The sequence below is a fragment of the Mirounga angustirostris genome, unplaced genomic scaffold, assembly GCF_029215605.1.
Source record: "Mirounga angustirostris isolate CCGP_5_RB_7025 unplaced genomic scaffold, mMirAng1.0.hap1 SCAF_7, whole genome shotgun sequence".
Lineage (NCBI taxonomy): Eukaryota > Metazoa > Chordata > Mammalia > Carnivora > Phocidae > Mirounga > Mirounga angustirostris.
In genome coordinates, this window is record NW_026991715.1 from 53,131,619 (window position 1) to 53,151,953 (window position 20,335).

At 42.4% G+C, this 20,335-nt stretch overlaps 1 long non-coding RNA gene across 1 annotated transcript in view; it reads left to right on the forward strand.

Annotated features, from left to right (window-relative positions):
- The window catches only part of LOC129046393 (uncharacterized), a 39,564-nt gene that overhangs the window by 18,658 nt on the left and 571 nt on the right, over nt 1-20,335 (forward strand). Inside the window, exons 3-5 of the long non-coding RNA XR_008507581.2 lie at nt 15,466-15,540; nt 17,239-17,700; nt 18,533-18,608. This is a non-coding gene — a long non-coding RNA (uncharacterized LOC129046393). The remainder of the gene's footprint in view (nt 1-15,465; nt 15,541-17,238; nt 17,701-18,532; nt 18,609-20,335) is intronic.

The following is a 20,335-nucleotide window of genomic DNA, read 5'->3' on the forward strand; positions in this document are numbered from 1 at the left end:
TTGCGCAGAAGTTTTGGTCAGTTGGCTCTTCCCTCGTTGTCACAACAAGCAAAAGAGGCCAAGGCAATTAGCAGCCCTGACCTACTACCATTTTCTTGTCCTTCCCATGTGATCCACATTGCCCATTACTCTGGCAACCAGGATGGAAAGGGTGAGAAAGAGGAGATTTTCAAAAATTGTCTTTGGGTGAGATATTTATGTCTTCCCACCTGGCATTTTTCCTTGAACTCAAAGGGAGCACCAAGATAGCCAGCAGCGTGACTCCTCTACCCCACGTAAATGAATACATTTACACCTTCCTCAGCTGTTCGTGTAGAGAAGGAGCTAGGAGTCTCCATGTGCTTCAAGGGCCCATCCAGGTCTCCTATATGTCAAGACAGAAACTCAGGAGCACATGGCCTCAGGCCCAAAAGTGATGTGGCACTGAGCCATGCCCGAGGAGAGCAGTTCTGTGATGATTCTCTTATTTGTAGACACAGCTCTTCCCCAGTCTTCATTACTGGGGCTTCATAATCCTCCTAGGAGGAGATCACATGGAAGCAAAAATTCATTCTAGACCTGCTAAAGAAGTGGCAGTGTTTGGGGCTGGAGTCTGCAGGTACTTAGAACTGAACCAGGAATGTGAGTCTGTCCCAGGATTCAAACACAGTTAGATAAAGGAGTCTTTTGGGCCAAGGCTTAGACTCATTGTGATCTTCTGTACCCCTTATCCCTACAATAAAACACATTTAGAATGGAGGGGCTACAAGATGCTGAGTCATCAGAGCAAGATTAGATCATTTCCATGTACTGTGCACAGACATAAATGTAAACATCTTAAAAAGGATTTCAACATCAAGGATTAAAGCAAAAAGGGTTTTATGTTTAACTAAGAGTTAAGCATGAATTCTATTTCCCCATAATTCCATTAATAAAGGTTTTACTTCTAAAGTGTTTGGGGGCACTATGCTGTCTTTGCTTGAGACCTTGGACCACAGGAGAATAAATAAGCAAGACACAAAAGCATCAAAATTGACTGGAATTTGTCTCAAAATATGCAATGCACTTTGAAAACCAAAGGAAGAGACTAGCTAAAAGATACATATTGCTCTGTTTTAAAAAGACTATTTTTATATTTGCTTAAGGAAAAGGGATCCAGAAAAGAAGCTCATTCAACAAGATCATCCTTTGAGTCCCTTTCTCCAAGAAGCCAACTAATCTGGTCATTAGAATCACTTTCCATCTACGCATGGGTCCTCTTGAACTCCTTAATCTTGTATTATGTAGACCTTAAAACCAATTGCTAGAAGAATATATCAAAGAAAGTTTCAAAGTCAGCTTAAGGTTAATTTTGCTCAAGAAATTCCTGGCTTTCCTTCTTTTGGTGCCTCTCTGTCCCCTCTGCTTAATTGCTTCTGTCTTCCTCCGGCCTAACCCCAGCTTGATCTTTCTTACCAGCGTCTGCTCCAGGCCTGGCAGAGCAGACAGAGAAACTCTTTAAGAATATAGAGTTGACTATTAATAGGAGTGACACTGGCCATTGAAAGCCAAGGCAGTCAAGTAAGGAAATCTGTCAGCCTGGATTAGCTTTCCAGCACCTGGGAGGTAGGACTTATTTATAAATAAAAATAGAGAGCAAAAATATCTGGACCCTCATAGGCCCCTCATGTCTGAGAAGGCTTACATGGATCCAAGTCCAGAGGATTTTCCCAGCTGTCCTCCAAACCTAGCAGCAAACTTTTGTTTCTGAAACTGGAATTAAAAAACGTAGGCTTATTTCCATCTGAATCAAAACCTCTGCTTGTACAGACACTGTACTTTTTGCATGAATTGCTAAACAGAACCAGATCCCCAATCCTGTAACAGGAACCAGATATGTCACAGCATCCTCTGGGATTCACATATCAAAGTTATTGATGGGTTCTTTGCCAGAGTATGGCCCTTGCCCTTTACTTCACTCTGGGCCTCCCTGCATCCACCATGGAAGGACCATGTTTCCTCCATGAAAGATCTAAGCCCTCTACATCTCAATCTTGGTAGAATCCTTTTCCTATTGCAGAATGGACTGTAAGAATCAAATCAAAATCTATTGCGAGCAGCCTGCATCTCACAGGAGCATTTTGAGGTTAATTTGCTAAGTGTCTGGGTTCTAGAAGTTGCATGAGGACACTTGTTGCCAAGTTTGGAGGTCAGGTGACCATTAGGTCACTTTGTGATACCATGGTCTCTGGTCCAGAGAAGCTTACAGTATCATTGTACTGAAAATCTACTATCATGTATCTCAAGTAATGGTGCACACACACACACACTCGATTTCCTTGGGAAGTGGTGGTTCTGTTGTGCAAGCTAATACAATTGCCCAGGGCATTTTCTTGTGCTATTCAGCCTTTCAATGCTCATCTCTTATCTTCTGATTATACCATCTCCTTTTACAAATAATTCTTGCTTTCTAGGGTGTCAGGAATTAGTAGACTATTACCATCCCCCTACTAGCTGCCCACATTTAGTTTCTTTAATCTTTCCTCTGATCAGATTCCCTGAGCCCTCCTCACCTACAGCTACTCCTTCTCCTTGCCCTTTTCCAAATTCCCTAAGGTTTTGTGTTCCTAAACTGAGCTTTACAAAATCAGAGTGATATTCCAGATGCTTGCTCACTAAGGAGCCGAGAGACCAGCTGTCACCTCTGGTCTCTGTTACACTGTGACTCAAGGTATGTGTCCCAGAATAGGCTTGGCCTTTCATGCTGCCTCCTCTCATTGCGTTCTGGCTGCTCGGTGGCTGTCCACTATCAGCCCCACTCCCCTTTGGCATTACTGCTTTCCAGGTTTCTGGCCACTGCCTCAGAAAGGCTTTGATGACTTAGGAAGAATGACCATGAACCATACTTGGAACTACAGAGAAGAAATCTTCCCCTACTAAAGTCACCTCCCCTGGGGTTACATGGAGCTGCCATAGGGCTTCTCCCAAGTGCCTTGTTGCCTAGGAACCCTACTTTCTTTTCTCCACCTCCCCCGCAATCTGTCCTACTCTCCTTTTTGAGGAGCTCAACTAGGGCAGGTGGCCGGAAGGGTGTCCATGGGGACTCAGGGGCCCCACCCTCCTCCAGGAAGGTACAGGGCCCACGCTGTGCCCTGTAGAAGTCCGGGAAGCACTCATTTCAGGAACCCCCAGGCCCACAGCACTAATCCCTACAGCTGCAGGGGGAAGAACGTTCCTATTTTAAGAGGTCCTGAGCAGTGATGTGCTTACCAGGTCTGAGTCACTACTTCTCTCTAAGGTCTGTGAAAGAAATACATTTCTCAGCCTTAGTTTTGCATGCTTTGTTTTCTTCAGCCTCCACTTCAACCAGCCTCAACTGGTTTACCACAAAGTGTTAAAAGGAGCTAGTGAAGCTAGTGGTAACCAAGGAAGCAATGGTGTCTGGAATTATAACAGAGGCAAAGCTAAGAGTTATACGAAATCTAAAAATAAGTCACTAACCATATCCTACTTCCTTTAACATACACATTCAGGAACCTAGAAAAGAAAGCCACCCACAGTTCAAAAGAATCAATAAAGAATACCATGATTAACCACACCCCACCCTGGCACAAAAAAGCCCACCCAGCCCCCCTTAGGGAACAGTTTTAAGCAATGAGGATATTTCATGGTAAGATAATTCATCACTATTATAGGTGAGACTCTAGAACCACTGGGGGCCTCTGCATTAGCCATCACAGTAATTAGAAAAGAACGTCACATCACATCCATGGCCTTTGGTACCCTTCGTGCAAACTACTGCAGGCGAGCGTGAGTTCCTCCACAGAATTTGCCTGCAAAACATGGATTTCTTCCTCAACAGCAAGTTACTGTTTAATCAGCTTTGTCTTTTAATATTGACATAAATAATACTAACCACTTATATTTATTGTATATGTACACAATAACTCATTATTAACTCGCTTAATCCTTATAGCAACCATATGAAGCACCCCTTTTTGCACAGGAGAAAACAGAGGTATAGAGAAATTAAGTTCAAATTCAGATCTTCCTAGCTACACACCTTAAGAACCTTTAATCCCATTTCTATACAGTTGATTACAAGTCAAATTTTGAATGGTAAAGGGTTTCAACCTTTTTCTTATTGGCAAATTCTCATTCACTCAGCTAGTCTGGCTGTTTTTCACACATTTTAAATGACATCAATTCAAACAGTTTGTACTTTTTTCTCAGACTTCCATATTGCATATCACATTTGGGTATGGCTCAGCAGCCCAAGTAACTGGTACAGAGAATCCCTTACTCCCAAGCTCCGCTTTATTTTCCTTTGAGAAAAACAGTGGCCAGATCTAGGGTAGAATGATCCTGGCCTCAAGTTCTGAGCTCCCAATTCTTTTTTTTTTTTTTTATGAACATATAATGTATCATTTGTTTCAGGGGTACAGGTCTGTGATTCATCAGTCTTACACAATTCACAGTGTTCACCATAGCACATACCCTCCCCAATGTCTATCACCCAGCCTCCCCCATCCCTCCCACCCCCCACCACTCCAGCAACCCTCAGTTTGTTTCCTGAGATTAAGAGTCTCTTACGATTTGTTTCCCTCTCTGGTTTCATCTTGTTTCATTTTTCCCTCCCTTCCCCTATGATCCTCTGTCTTGTTTCTCAAATTCCTCATATCAGTGAGATCATATGATACATGTCTTTCTCTGATTGACTTACTTTGCTGAGCATAATACCCACTAGTTCTATCCACGTCGTTGTAAATGGCAAGATTTCAGGGTTTTTTGATGGCTGCATAATATTCTGTGTGTGTGTGTGTGTGTGTGTGTACCACATCTTCTTTATCCATTCATCTGCTGATGGACATCTGGGCTGTTTCCATAGTTTGGCTGTTGTGGACATTGCTGCTATAAACATTGGGGTGTACGTGCCCCTTCGGATCACTACATTTGTATCTTTGGGGTAAATACCCAGTAGTGCAATTGCTGGGTCGTAGGGTACAAGTAGTCCCTATTCTTTAGGACTACCTTGGTATCTGTGTTTGTTTGTTTAGAGCTACCATAACAAAGCCACAGACTGGGTGGCTTAAACAGGGGAAGTTTATTTTCTCACTATTCTGTAGGCTGTAAGTCTGATATCAAAGTGTCAGCAGGGTTGGCTTCTCCAGAGACCTCTCTCCTTGGCTTGCAGATAGCTGTCTTCTCCCCAGGTCTTCAGGTCATCTTCTCTCTGTACCTGTGTCCACATTTCCTTTCCTCATAAGGACACCAGTCGTGTTGGATTAGCGACTACCCATATGACCTCATTTTACCATAATCACCTCTTTAAAAGGCCCTGTCCCTAAATACAGCCACATTCTGAGGTACTAGCCTAAGAACTTAGATGTATGAATTTGGCACCTGGTTGCAGGGGGGCGGGGGGGGCGGGACACAACTCAGCCCATAGCAGTATCCTAACAATTTCCTGGTACAAAGATGTCTATGCTGTGTAATATAAATGCCAGTGATCCTGGCAACCAGAAATTTAAACTACTGCTTCCTCTAAATACTTTTGTGTTACTTCCTTATGATACAGGCAAGTTTTTCTGTGACCAAACATAGTTCTTATTCAGTGTTACCAACAATATCAACTATATTAATAGTTTTCATCATCATGGGTCTTGTTTATAAAAAAAAAAATTATAGAAAATGTTCTTACCAATTGTGAATTACCAACTGCCAATTAGTAAAAACAAATTCTAGATTTTTAAAAATGTACTGAGACCAATAAAGTCCTCTTGAACGATTATGGTAATACATCTGGCACCTAAAACTCTATAACCTCCAGTCAACATACAGCCCAACGTGTTACCCGGGGCCCTCAACATATGTCATAATTCCTGGTCACTCCACGTGAAGATTCAAAATGATCTGACAAGAGGCAATTCAGATGTGTATAGTTACATCAGTATAAAAGCTGTCATTATGGGTTCCCTACTGGTTTCACATATTGTGTTAGGTGCAATATGTGCATGAAATCATCTATCCCCTCATAATCCCTGCACAAGAGACATCATTCCTCTGCTTCATCAGTGTGTAACCAGAACATTAGAGAGATTAAATAAATTGCCCAAGGTCACATTGCTCATAGATAGCTAGGACTTAGATGGGAACCTAGTCCTTCTGAGCCTTTTATTTTTTTTAATTTTTATTTATTTAATTTTTTTTTTTTTTTTTTTGTCACTACATGCTGCTTATTTGACTTCTGGAGACATGTAACAGTGTCCTCTTGGTGGCTCAGAACTTTTCCTAGGCCATAAAAATATCCAATCTTAGTTCCATCAACTGTTAGTTTTGGTAAATAAAATAACAACAGCATCTTTGTTTCTATGCTTTAGCTGCAAAATAAATCGCAGGGTATTCATCATCAGAAATAAAATCTACATCTGTGTTTGGGTGGTGATACGGATGTATTTTTCATAGAAAAAGTTAATGGTATTCAGTAAACCTAGTTAATAATGACAAACTGCCTTGTAACATCTCTGGGACCACAGTCTTGGGTTCCTACAAAACGTTTATTTCATTGTTTAATTTTCTCTGTTTTGTGCCCTGGCTTCCCAGTCAAGATTATATATAGCTGTGTTAAAGGCAGGAACCCTTTCTTACCTTTCTTTGTACTGTCTTGGTGTGGTAAGGACAGTGCCTTGCACAGAAAAGCTGCTCATTAACTTTTAATGAGAAGCCCATTGGAGGACTTGGTGATAGACATTGCAATCGTGCATCAGGGTGTCTAAGAAATCCCTAAAACTGGCCATGTCAAGATAGCTTGCTTAGCTCTGTGACATCAGATGTGCACCCTCTAGACCTTTGATCTATAAATGCCTAAGGGGTGGCTGATGGAGTCGGCACGGACGTTTTTGTAATAATTGCACAATTCTATTTGTTTATATAAAGTAGGTGTAAGAAATCTTAACAGGTTCCATTTGCAGACCCCAAAGGCAGTCCTAGTTAGAGCAGGATTCTCATCAACGGCCTGAGAAAAGCCAATTGAAGGCTTGAGTCAGTCCAAGGCTATCAGTATAACCAGGAGTGCCCTCCTCCTTCCTCCTGTTGCTCGGTTATCTTCTTATTAGGACCCCATTCTTTTGGCTGAAAGGTTACTGAAGTTATACCAACAGGCAAAAGCAGGGTGGCTATATCTAGAGTTTAACCAGCAACATGATACTTCTTTACCTAGAAGTAAAAATTAACAATAATTCAAAGGAACATATAAGCACATTCAGTACTTAAGACTGAGACACAGGGTCCCTTGGCAAATATAACAGAAACCTTGATGCCAGAGATAAAGAGGTCTTTCTCAAAGGAAAGCATTGTCTTCAAGAGACAGAACCAAAAGTGAGAACATGATTAGACGGATACTAGTAGATCTGGTCCCCAGGAAGAAGGCATTGTTCAGGGAGCCCACCAAGAGAAACAAACCTTTCAGTGGCCATCCATCTCCTTTCAGTTCAGGACATCCATCTGCAGGCCTGCTCTAGGCTTGCAGATGGCTTTCTACACCTCAGAGAACTAAGAAAACAACAAATTGTTCAGCCTATGGAGAACAGGTTTTGAGAATGGTTAAGAGATGAGATGAGCTTATGGAATTACCGATCCTTTAAGGAGACAGAGATACTTTGATGTGGAGTCTGAGGCAGTTCAGAAACCAAACAAGTTCTAGTAACTCCCTCTGAGATGTTCAATCACTTGGGTGATCTTTTTTTTTAAGATTTTATTTGTCAGAGAGAGAGAGAGCACAAGCAGGGGGAGCGGCAGACAGAGGGAGAAGCAGGCTCCCTGACAAGCAAAGAGCCCCATAGGGGACTCGATCCCAGGACCCTGGGATCATGACCTGAGCCAAAGGCAGACACCTAACCGACTGAGCCACCTAGGCATCCCATTGGGTGATCTTGAAACTGGAATGAAGCTCTTACTCTAGGGCCTAGGAAGCCTTTAGGTGTTTCACACCCTAGGTAGGTTATAAATGCCCTGGCACCTAGAAGTAGAAGCAGAAAGGGAGGGCAATGAGCTACCACCCCTCAATGAAAAGGTCTCTCTGCTAAAACTCCTCTAAATCTGAATTATCTTTTCTCAGAAGACACAGGTTTGCAGAAAATACTGATTCAGATTAGGGAGGAAGACCATGAATTTGGAAAAACCAAATAAGCATACATAAGAACAAGAAGGTGAAATCTGAGGCACGAAGTATGGGAAAAGATAGAGCCAGGGACGCCTATGCATGCAATGTCCTAGTATAGACTCCGTATACAGCTCAGTCCAGAACACTCCTCCAAAACAGCAATTCTAGAAAGTGAAAGAGGACACTGGGGCTCCAGGAGAAGTGAGTCATACCAAAGCCATCACTACACAGCTAACCCACCCCTTTCATCAAGGCAGAAATTGCTCCGTATTAGCCACAGCTCCCATGATCTCATTAGTAGAGATATTGAAAATCCACTCTTCCTCTAGGAGGGAAAATTGAAACTGTGCCACAAATTATTTCACCCAGAACATTTCAGTCTGATTGGATGGATGGGGATGAGTGGGGGGGAATCTATCTCCCCATGGTAATTTCCTTATTCCTGTTGTTGGGAGGGTACTTGTGTCATGGAAACTGAGATGTGTCCCAAAGTCTGCTAGCCGTAGGAAAGGCCCAAACCTAGATAACCTGAAGATTTGGAGAATGGGTAAGATACTTTCATTGCAGGTAAACAGCTTGGCCATTAGGCAATTCTGGCTTACACAAACTAAAAGTTCAGGGGTGAATCTGGTTTGGTCAACAGATGGATTCAGGACTCAAATACTATAATCAGGACATGGCTTTTTTGTTTTTTCCTTTCAATTAGTCCTTCCTTCCCCGGTCTTCAGCCCCACACAAGGGCATTGGCAGTATAGACCTCTCACCCACTCAGGGGCCCAGCCCAGGGTACAGGACTCAGAGTCCTGATCCCAGTAAAAGTCTCAGAGCATCTGATTGGGTCACATGTTCACCTCCAAACCTAGACTTATCAGGGGATGGAATCAGGTACACCAAAGCCACATGGACGGAGTTAGAAAAAGAGGAATTCAAGCTGTGGCTATCTTAAGAAGAAAGAGTGAATACTGAGTGACAGAAGCAACAATGCCCACTATAGTTAGTCAGTGGTCTTGAAACTGGTTTACAGAAACCTTTTGACTCAGCTTAGGTTTCCCCCCAGGAAAAGGAACCATGAGATAAAGACTCACCTGTGGGTCATTAATTTATAGAGATAAATCCAGGAAAGTTGACAGCTAATAAGAGTGAAAACAGGGGCACCTGGGTGGCTCAGTCAGTTAAGCGTCTGCCTTCGGCTCAGGTCATGATCCTGGAGTCCCTGGATCGAGTCCCGCATCGGGCTCCCTGCTCAGTAGGGAGTCTGCTTCTGACTCTGACCCTCTCTCCTCTCATGTTCTCCCTCTCATTCTCTCTCTCTCAGATAAATAAATAAAATCTTAAAAAAAAAAAAAAAGAGCAAAACAGGAAAGGAGGAAAAATTAATGCAAAGTACATTGCAGAGGTGTATAGGAGAAGGAATCCAGGAAGGGGGCATTTATTAACCAGCTGCCATCCTCCATTGGTCAAGAATTGGCAGAGGTGTTAATTCTGAGTTCATGTGTGAAAACGGCCTAGTAGGTTCCTACAGCTGTCCTGTTTTGCCAAGTCAGAAAATCCTGAAGACACAAAGAGGGAGATAGATGGCATAGCTGGTTTCCATGGTAATGACTAGAGAAAATGGTAGGAGGTAGGGCACAAGAGTTGGCCAATGTACTTTTCCTCTTGGATACTTAAATTGTTTTGCTTTGTTTTGTTTATTATTACAGGTTAATTTTTAACCAAGAATAAACTATAAAGATAAAACCCACCAGGCAGTGCACAGAATTATGTGAAGAACTGTAGGGAAAGACTTGGGCTTGAATTCTCAACCCCCCCACCATTTAGAGCAAGTCAATTAATCTCTTTGATTACCGTCAGTAAAACATAGATGTCAATAATGCCTACTGTATGTGATTTGAGGGAGTATTATTAGTATATTAAGTCATACTGTCCCTTTATTAAGAATGTTATTTTCATATCCACTATTAATAATAAAGGCAGATCCATAAGTTTTAAATGTTCATACAAACTAAATGGACTTCTATAAGGAACACTTCTAGCCACTTCCACCACCCTTCACCTGATGAAGTTTGTAATTCATGATATTTAAAACAACGTTCAACTAATTGCAGAATCGAATGGTGTAGCACACCAACAGAAAAGTTGCAAAATATCTTTGAAATTGCTGCAGGATACACCATCAAGATTCTACCCCAAATTCTAATTTCTTAGAAATGTATCACCATCATCTTTTAAAACCCATTTAACAGGGGCACCTGGTTGGCTCAGTCGGTTAAGCAACCAACTCTCGATTTCAGCTCAGGTCATGATCTCAGGGTTGTGAGAGTGAGCCCGGTATCAGTTAAGATTCTCTCTCCCCTCTCCTTCTGCCCCTCCTCCCTGCCCCCCTCTCTCTCAAACAAACAAACAAACACCACATAACAATCTAAAACAAGAGTGGGGTTATTTTATATCCAGCCATGTGGTAATGCAGTTTCCAGAATTTAGAAAAAAGAATATACAATACATTTGTTATCACTGACAGCAGCCCATATGCCTGAGCATTTGCTTTCCACAGTTTCTGAGAAACGTGCTGGAGAAAAAAAAAAAAAAAAACAATGTTGAACCCAAACACGATCCCAGATCCCTGGTGGGACACTGTAGCCAGCACATCTAGCCATGCAGTCCGCCCCTTGGTCCCTCAGGATATCATGCCGCCCCCAGGAGGGCATCTCAGTCCCACGTGGCTCAGTCTCTTGTGTTCCTCGGCAGAAGCCTTCTTTCAGACTGTACGCACCAGTGAATCAGTCTCACTAACCTCTTACTTTGGATGATCCTAGCTTCTCAGGGACTAAACGCAGGAAGCCACCTCTCCTCTCTCTCTTTAATTTTCTCCTTCAACACAGCTTTAATCCCAAAGAAATTCAATATTTTCCACAGAACACCAAACCACCCCTGGGAGCAAGCAGGCAGAGATGGGCCACACACCCCCAGTAGACTCCTGCAGAGAAGGCTTAGCCACCAGGTCTCCTGTAGTTCCCAAACTACCTCAACCTCACTTGGCACACCCAGAGCCAACTGCCCAAAACAACTCAAGAGCAAATCAAGGTGAATTTCAGGGATGTCACACAGACTATATTTTAACTCAGTCCATCTGCATGTACTCTCCAAATAGGATGAAAATCCACCCACTTGTTCATGCATCATGTACTAATAGGTAAATAGACAAACTTCCATGTGGATGGGGAAGAAACCAACAGCTAGGTCATTTCTGTAAGAATTTCTCAGCTCAAAGTTTAGAAAGAGGAAGCTCAAGCAAAAGCATAATCGAGATGAGGCTTTAAGACAAGGAGCAAACGCTACCACATGGGAAGGTGATCCTCGCACAGGTCAGGTACATGAGGACAGGTGGGGGCGGGGTGGACTAGAGGGGAACACGGGGCCCTATAAGGAGAGCAGCAGCTACCCAGCCTCGGCCACATATGGCCACGGGGTATGCTGGTTCAGTGTTGCCAGGTTTGTCTAGATGATTTCAAGCACGGTTAATCTAAGTCTCACAGTTCAAATTCTTGAGAGAGGACATATCATTGATCAACTCAGCCTACAGAATGATTCTTCCAGGATCAGATGCCTCCTCCTCATCCAATCAGTTTTGGCTGGGAGAATTGAGGAGGGCCAATCACATGGTCTACCATCTACATTGGCGAAACTTGGAGAGGGTGAATTGGTTTATGAGAAGGGGGCAATAGGAGAGTCTAGCACAGCAAAGCCTGCCTTTACAGACCAAGAGAACAACTTGTAGACTCGAGACAGTCACGTAATGATTTTCTGCTGGGGAGGAGGATCTTCCCCACCATGCCTCTATGCACACACAGGTGTCGTATTCACTGCTCTGATCCTGTGCTGCTCGTTTGAGCCAAGGTGGGGACAGAGTGTCAATAATGAGGCTTCACCCTCACTTCTCTATCCTGCTATCAAGGAAGAATGCCACCGAAACACGTACTATAGCAGTGTGTGTACAAGAGTGAGGGAACAAGAGCCATGTCCCCAAGAAAGCAATGAAGCTCTCAGCCATGAACAGCTAACCTACTGCGACATCATGGTAGACTCCTAGCTTGGGAAACTGAGTGCAAGGACCAGGGCCAGGTACATTTTGATCAAGAGAAGAATAGAGAAGCCTTTGGAGGTGTGCTTCCAGAGACAGTATAATTAGGTTCTCACTTCACAGACCAGGAAACTAGAGCCCAGTGAGATTTAGAGTCTAGATAGAACATGGGCAGGGCTCTTCAAATGTTTGTAGCAGCCTCTGGGTTTGAGGTAGAAAGTACCAGAGAGAATATGACACTTAACTATAAAAGCCACATCCTCCTGTCACAGAATTCCAAACTAAAGACATTTTTCACTTGTCAAAAGTGGGCAGTCAGTGCCTTGAAATACAATGATTGAAGGGCAAACACTCCTTGACTTGACAGAGTCAACATTAGCACGGACACACTTTAATTAAAAATCTCAAAAATGACCTTAGCTGTGCTGTGAGGCCTATATTAAAATTCTGGCTGAGGAGCTACTTTCTAACCAGGCTCCTATTTTCAGACGCCTCCCTTTGTTAAAGATTTTCTTTTAGCCTGAAATGTCTTAGGCTTATTCTCTGATACTAATGATGCTTTGGCAATATCTGAAAAACAAGAAGCCAAAAGTACATCACTCAAACCTGAAAAGATAACACAATTCTACCCCTACCTAGTCCAAACAGTTGTGGAACCGTGCAGGAACTTGGGGAGGAGGCACTGTAATGGTCTAAAGGACCATCTGGCCCAGCCTCTCATTTTACAGACAAAGGGATAGAAGCCCAGAGAAGACAAATGACTGTCCAGGGCCACTGCCCAGTGGTAGGAAAGGTGGGACATACCTCTAGATAATCACTACTCAGGAAAATGAGCCGCTCAGTCAACTGAGAGAGAATTACGATTTTGAAATTACAAATATCATCTTCTGTTACTTCCCAGATTGTGCTCCTGAAAACACCAGTCTTCTAGCTACTTGGTTTAATAAACAGAGAAAGGGGGAGAGTGGGGCAGAGAGGGAGAAAGACAGAGACAGACAGGGAGAGAGAGAGAGAGAGAAAGTAGGTTCATCCAGGACACATAGGCATCAGAAATACTACATACCATATTCCCTTTTTGGAGAGTCACATCACACACTAGGGAATCTGAGAAAGAAGACCAGCAGTAAAGAAATCTGTTTAACTCAAAACTCTTTTTTCAAGTCACATCTATTAACATCCTACGGACTCAGTGTTCTAGGAAACATACATTGGGACGTGTTGGCTTAGTGAGAAGAGAAATGAATTTCAAAATAATTGGGCTGGAAAGTAAAGAAATTGAAACAGTCTGGCTCATGTCAACCAAGAGTTCAGAAATGGCACCATGTCATCTTCATTTTCTTCCCCTGGGTCTTTTGCACTTGGAACTTGGAAAGAATGGAGGATAAGGGTGTCCTTGAGCTCCTTGAGTAACAAAGATAAAGAGAATAAATATTTTACTTTAATTTGCCATTAAAGGTTGGTGTAAAGGAGTAAAAACACAGGCCCTGCCTTCTCACTCTTCTTCATGGGTATTTAATTCCAACCAGAAATATAATGCTTAGAATAGTATTCCCGCATATTTATAACTTCTTTACAATGAGCTACCATGATTTCCTTTTCCCTCGAAGCTGGTAAAGTTACATTCTTACCTCAGAAACTGAGGAAATCAAATTTGGCCTTTAAATAAACTAATTTGAAAGGTTTAAAAAAATATTAGAGACTTTTAAAAAAGGAATAGGGGACTTGAATATCCCAAAGTGTGAAAATGCCACATTTTTATACTCAAATGATTCAAAATAGATGAACAGAATGCTTCCAAACTTTCTAAAAGTATCTACCTTCAGGCAATTAAAAAAATCAATCTAAAGGGTCATTTATTTCAAGAACCTAAAAGCCCAAATTAGCACTCCTGTGAGCCCCCACAGCTGACTGGATCTGGGAGACCAGGGCTGAGAAAGGTCATTCACACTCCTCCCTAACTCCTTAATGATATGTTTAGCCAGGCTAATTTTAGACCTGTCGGAAGCTTTTGATTCAGCTAACCATAAGGTGATGGTGACAAGCCAGTGGTCAATGGGAGGCGTGGGCTGAGCTCCTTTTGAAGTCAGCTGGTGAGTTCATTCCTGGAAGGAGGGTGTCAATAAGTAGTCACAAGGGACTGTTCGTGATCCACATACATCTCCCGGGAGGTCTCTTCTCTCCTTCCTATTTACTCCTATTTACCCAACATGGACAGGAGACCTTGGGAACCATCAGTGGACGAAACATCTTCATGATCCTTGTCTCATGATCGTCTTTTGTACTGATCCATTCAAACTGTCTTAACCTTTGGCTTAGCTCATAGTTATTTTGGTTTGGGCAGGAAATGGCTGGCTTCAAGTCAACCTGGATAGGCTGAGGTTGTGATCTTCAGTCAAAGGAAATGCTTTAAGGATGTCAGAGGTGGATCTGCATCAGAGCTATTCAGGGGTAGAGGGTCGCTGACAGGTCTTTTAACAGGTGCTTGAGCACAGACCAGAAAAGTATCCTTTTTTCTTGGATTCAGAGAAATGTGTGCCTACACCAGCTTCCAGAAGAGGCATCGTTACACTTAGCTATCCCTCTGGTTAATATAGTTTCTCCACAATAATATCCACTCTGTTATCTACTTTGTTAGATTTTACAGGGGTATTTCATCACCCTAATATTCATTAGAGAGAATTTCCTTAGCCCTATGAGTTTTTGTACCAATCAACTCAAATCTTTTCCACCTTCTCAAGGTTTAAAATGAATGGATTTTATTTGGTACAATGTGTGCTTCTGCTCTGTATATGCTCCATAAAGCTATCTGTAGCAAAGAAAATGTCAATATTCCACTCAAGAACTCAACAGCCCAACCGACAGGGGAAATGTCTTTAGTACTGCCTCTTACCAGATTTCAACAAGTTCTGATGCTATATGGAAACAGGGCTAATCTTTTATCACCCTTTCATTTTATAGAATGGGAAAGCAAGACTTAAATTTTCTCAATGGACATAGTAATCCAGCAGAACTAGGAAATTTCTATGGAGCAAGTAATCTAATATTATCTTTCTAAACTTTATCAATCACCCCTGGTCCTTATCGTGGGTCAAAAATCTGGAGAACAGGAGGAAGACAAGGAGGGTTGAAAAGAGACAAGCAAAGGGTGAAAAAAATCAGATGAGAAAAACAAGATCAATTAGTCAGTATCTTCCTGTCATCTCCTTGTCATCACTCCTTCCTTCCCAACCAATTTTTGTGTTCTCTTTGGCCTCCTCGGATAAACCAGATATCAGCAAGTCTCAATGGAATTCTGTGGTTCCCCATATCCAAGGGACAAAAAGTGGCAGAAAGACAAGGATATGTAAGTAAGCCCCATTTTTCTAGCTTTTGGGACTGCATAAGCCTCAATGATTAATATTGCAACTGGGGATTCTAAATTTTCATCCCATTCATTTGACATACATCCACTGAACATCTGCCATGTGCTAAGAACTCTGCTGCACATTCTAAGGGATATGAATATGAAGAAGACATAGTCTTGCCTCTAGAAATTTACAATTTAACAAGATAGGGAAGAAAAATATTCCTCTTGGCTGCAAAATTCTAAGACTGTGACATTTCACACTAACAATTATAACACAGGGAAGAAAGAGAAGTGCCCTGAGAGATTTGACCTGAATACTACGGGATTCCAGAAAAGCTGTATATCATCTACAGGTGGCAGGAGTCAGAAATCTTCATTGAAGAGGTAGCATCTTGAGCTGGGGCTTGAAGGACCCAAAAGACTTAAACAGTAAGAAGACACTGAAGAGTGGGCTTCCTGGAAAAGAAAGGAAATGGCACAAAGCCATAAGAACAAAATATCTGTTTGGGAAACAGCAAGTGGACTGATTTGGCCAAAGCATAGGATAGATAAATGAAGAGAGATACACAGCTGGAAAATCTTGTTGGAAGCCAAATTGCAGAGTATCTAAAAGAACGACCTAGAAAGGTTGGTCTAAATTCTCTTGGTGATGGACAGACATGGAAAATTTTTCAGAGGGCTGGGCTTTAGGCAAATTAATTGGGCTACAGTGATCTGGTGTAGGAGATGCTAGAGGAAGGGATCAGCTTCTTACAATGGCCTAAATGAGAGGAAAAGAGCACACAGTGAGAATGGAAAAGAAGCCGATTCACGAGACATTAAGGATGCAGAAAGGGCAGGAATAAATTGGTGTGAAGGCCAAAGAGCATTTCCTAGGATACTTGTGATGAAAACAAAATTCTGCCATATCAAATGGATACTTGAAAGCATGATATTTTGAACCTACCACTGAGATGGTCTCATTGTTGCCCAATGTTTGTTGATTGAATTATTTTTGTAGGTTAAGGATATTTGCGAGATTTTTTTTTTCTTTTTAAAGATTTTATTTATTTATTTGAGAGAGAGAATGAGATAGAGAGCATGAGAGGGGGGAGGGTCAGAGAGAGAAGCAGACTCCCTGCTGAGCAGGGAGCCCGACATGGGACTCGATCCCGGGACTCCAGGATCATGACCTGAGCTGAAGGCAGTCGCTTAACCAACTGAGCCACCCAGGCGCCCCGAGATTTTTTTTTAATGGTATTCTTCCTTCTATGTCTTTTTTATAGTCTAGAAAGACCAGAATAAACAAACAGACATGAGATATCACATATCTCAGACTAAAGAAGAGCAAAGAAGTCTCATCATTTCTTTTCTGTTGTATAAAAACAACAGAAACTATATAGTGGTAGACCCACGGCTGCTGAATATAAAGAAGAAGAAGGTCTCTTACAGACTGTCTAAATCAATAGTCCGCTTTACCATGTCCTTCCTATGTGTTAGATTATGCTCCTATCCCCATTTGTTTTTATATCAGAGATTCCTTTTAAAAATGGACATTACAGAACTGGTAAGAACCCACTTATGGAGAGTCCTCAGTTAAGAGTACAATCTGTACATACCATTTCTCTACCACTTATCCACTGGGCAGCCTCAATCACCTAGTCAGATGCTAAAAGATTTGGTGACAAATAATACTAGCCCTTTCGTCTTACTTAGGTGCTAATGTGGACACATTGTTGACCATCTTCTTCAGGCGGTTTTCTCTGCGAAACGAGAAGCAACCTGACTCTCTTCTCTGACATCCTTCTCAGAGAGCCCTCTATTTGATTTGGATTTTGTTCTTTCATGCACTCATTCTTCGGCCTGACCAACTCCCCCCTCAACACACACACACACCTTCAGCAAACATTTAGTGAGCACTTGGTATATGCCCAGCATCGGGCCCAGTGATGCAGATCAGAAGATAAAAGGCACCAATCCTTTGCTTTGTGCAAATATTAATGTAAAGAACTCATTTGCCCCATGGGATCCCTCACGCTGAAGACAGGAACCATCTCTACCTAAACCCAATGTCACCTGAGCATCAGTGCTGCACAGCGATGGAGCCTGTGGACTGCAGAGTCCTAATGACAGGAGGGACGCCAGCGCCAGCTGGGCCAAATGCTACCTATGAACCTGGTGAGTTACCTAAACCCTCTGAGGCTCAGTTTCCTCCTCTGTAAAATGGATGTAATAATACCAGTACCTAACCCGTGGGTGGGTTCTGGTAAGAATTTAATGAGATAATTACTGCAAGGAGTTTAGGACAGCTCCTCCTGTACACTAAAAACACTGGATAAAAATGATCATTAGTAGGATTACTATCTGACCCGTGATCAGTCTGCAAATGACCACTGGTGGCTGGGCCACTGACTGTCTTTTCAGCAGGGAAGCATACACTTAAAAGACTTGATAGCACTTCACGGAGAAGTCTAGAAAGCAATGCCCATTTCAGTTTGCATGTCACAGGAGCAATTCTTCTTTAGCCAAATGTCATGTTTTCTGTTTTATTTCTCTCATTTTCTTATACCAGAAAAATTTCATCTGCTCCCGATGTTCATTCCCTATTTAAAGACAGCATTCCACTTGTGAAGCCAACACTTCTCTGCCAGTGCTATCACTACCTAGGTCTGTGGTGCTGAAGGCCCAATCTGCAGCAAGAAGTGACACAAAAGCACGGCTGTTCCATCCAGAGGGAGCTGGGGCATGCAGGGCGGGTTACAGGATCAAGCCCCCACTGAGGGATAAGCAACAGGAAACAGAGAAGGCAAACAAAATAGAAATGTGTTCTTCACGCAAACACTCAGAGCAATTAAAAATAAAATGAAGGAAAGAATGAGCGAAAATAGAAAATTGTAGCGGGTATGGGGTGGAACGCTTTTTAAATCAAAGATCGTGATTTCCTTTCCTTGTTCTCTGAGACTCGGGATCATCACTTAGATGAATTTATAACTGTTTTCATCATTTATAGGAAGCACAACAAAGAGCTGGACTCTGGTTGCCGGGCAGGCTACACCCCAGGAGGCCGGGATGCATCATTAACTAAGGTGAGGCTGCAGAGATCGGTTATCTGGGTGCTTGAGACACCCCCATACGTGTACTTCTCCAAGCCACAGCACGTTGCACCTGGTAAAGTTTTCAAGGTGAATCTGACTTTGCTCAATGCTCCTCACCCCCAACTTCCTGCTAGGCATTTCTAGCCTAGTTACCCCCACATTCCAGGGAAGGCACGATCTCCTTCAAATACCACGCCCGCTTCTCAAACAGTAACTGCTGAAACAAATTTAGCATTAGGCATTACATCACCACCTTGTTGCAGATTATGGACCCAGACAACTATCTCCCCCATGGGCCAAGGTGATCCGGGCAGCCTGGGGCACCAGTCTGTCCACATCAGAAGGGAGCAGAGCTTCTCGCTGAGCAGATGCTCTTGAGCCCAGCAGATCTAGGAACTCTATTTTATTTCTTATTTCTTCTTCTTCTTCTTCTTCTTTTTTTTTTTTTTTGCCTTTAAACATGCAGATTGTAATATCAGACCTAGAAGTTTTCCGTGCTGCACAATTTATGCTAGCTCATTACCTCCTGCTACACTCCAAGGCTTTGTAACGGAAATTGGCTCTGATTTCTGAGATGGGCATTACATCATAGTCTTCTTTTAGCACATTATGTCATCCCTGCTGAGACGCATTATCTAGGGTTGGCTCAGCAGTAGTGATTTTTTGTGGGCCGACTGCAGTGTTCCCAAAGAATTGCTGGGAACCACAGATTGAAATCTGAAACATTTATCTTCTAAAAAGCTGAAAAAGGGGAAAGATGTTCACATCAGACCCCATTTATTTTCTTTAACCCTCTCCTCTCCCAGCTCCTTTTAGATCACACTGCAGCAAATGCCAATGATCCATGTGTGGAGCCTGTGCAGGGACAATCATCTTGAGATAACCACTGCTAAGGGTGCCTGAAATATGAGTCCCCATATCAAAGCAGATATACCTGACACTTGTCATGATTCTATCTTAAGGCATTTTACAAATGCTCGGAAAAAATCACCTTGCATTCTCACATTGATAACAGAGAGCTCCCTGCCTTAATTCTTGGGTTAAGAAAAGAATTTCTTCTCATGATCTGTTTATAAATATATATGGATGAAAACTACATGCACATACATGCATATCCTCCTGACCATGTTGCGGCCACAAAAGGAAACTTCTAGAAGGTTTGTATTAGAAATAATTTTTATGCAGGGAACTGAGCTGATATTATCTCTTCTCACTTCAACCATGAAATTAGAAGCCCATTTTGTATCTCTCCATCCTAGGCAGGATTAGAAACCGTTGCACAGAGGGAATAGACAGGTGCTTTCAGGATAAAGCAAAGATATTCCCAAACCCCAGAGAATCCCAGTACCTCTCTTGTCACAAAAGCATAATTATGAAAAAAAAAAAAGTCTCTAAATACTGAAAGGAAATGGGATACATTCAACCATGACTAAATTACAATTCCCTCCTTATACAGCAACTAATGAGATTCACTAGATGGGGAGTAAGTGCTGGGGGAGGGGTTATAAGGGAGGTTATGATATCTCCTTCCCCCACCCACCCCTGCTGCATTTTTTTCCACTGATTTTTTTAATAGTGAATATGTTTATGCTCTCAGTTGCTGTTTGTAGCTCTCAAATGGTAGCCACGTCCGAACAACTTCATAATTAAAATAGAGGCAAGCAAAGCTATCATTTGGCCCAGCCCAAGAGCCTTGCTCCTACTCCTATCCTCAATGA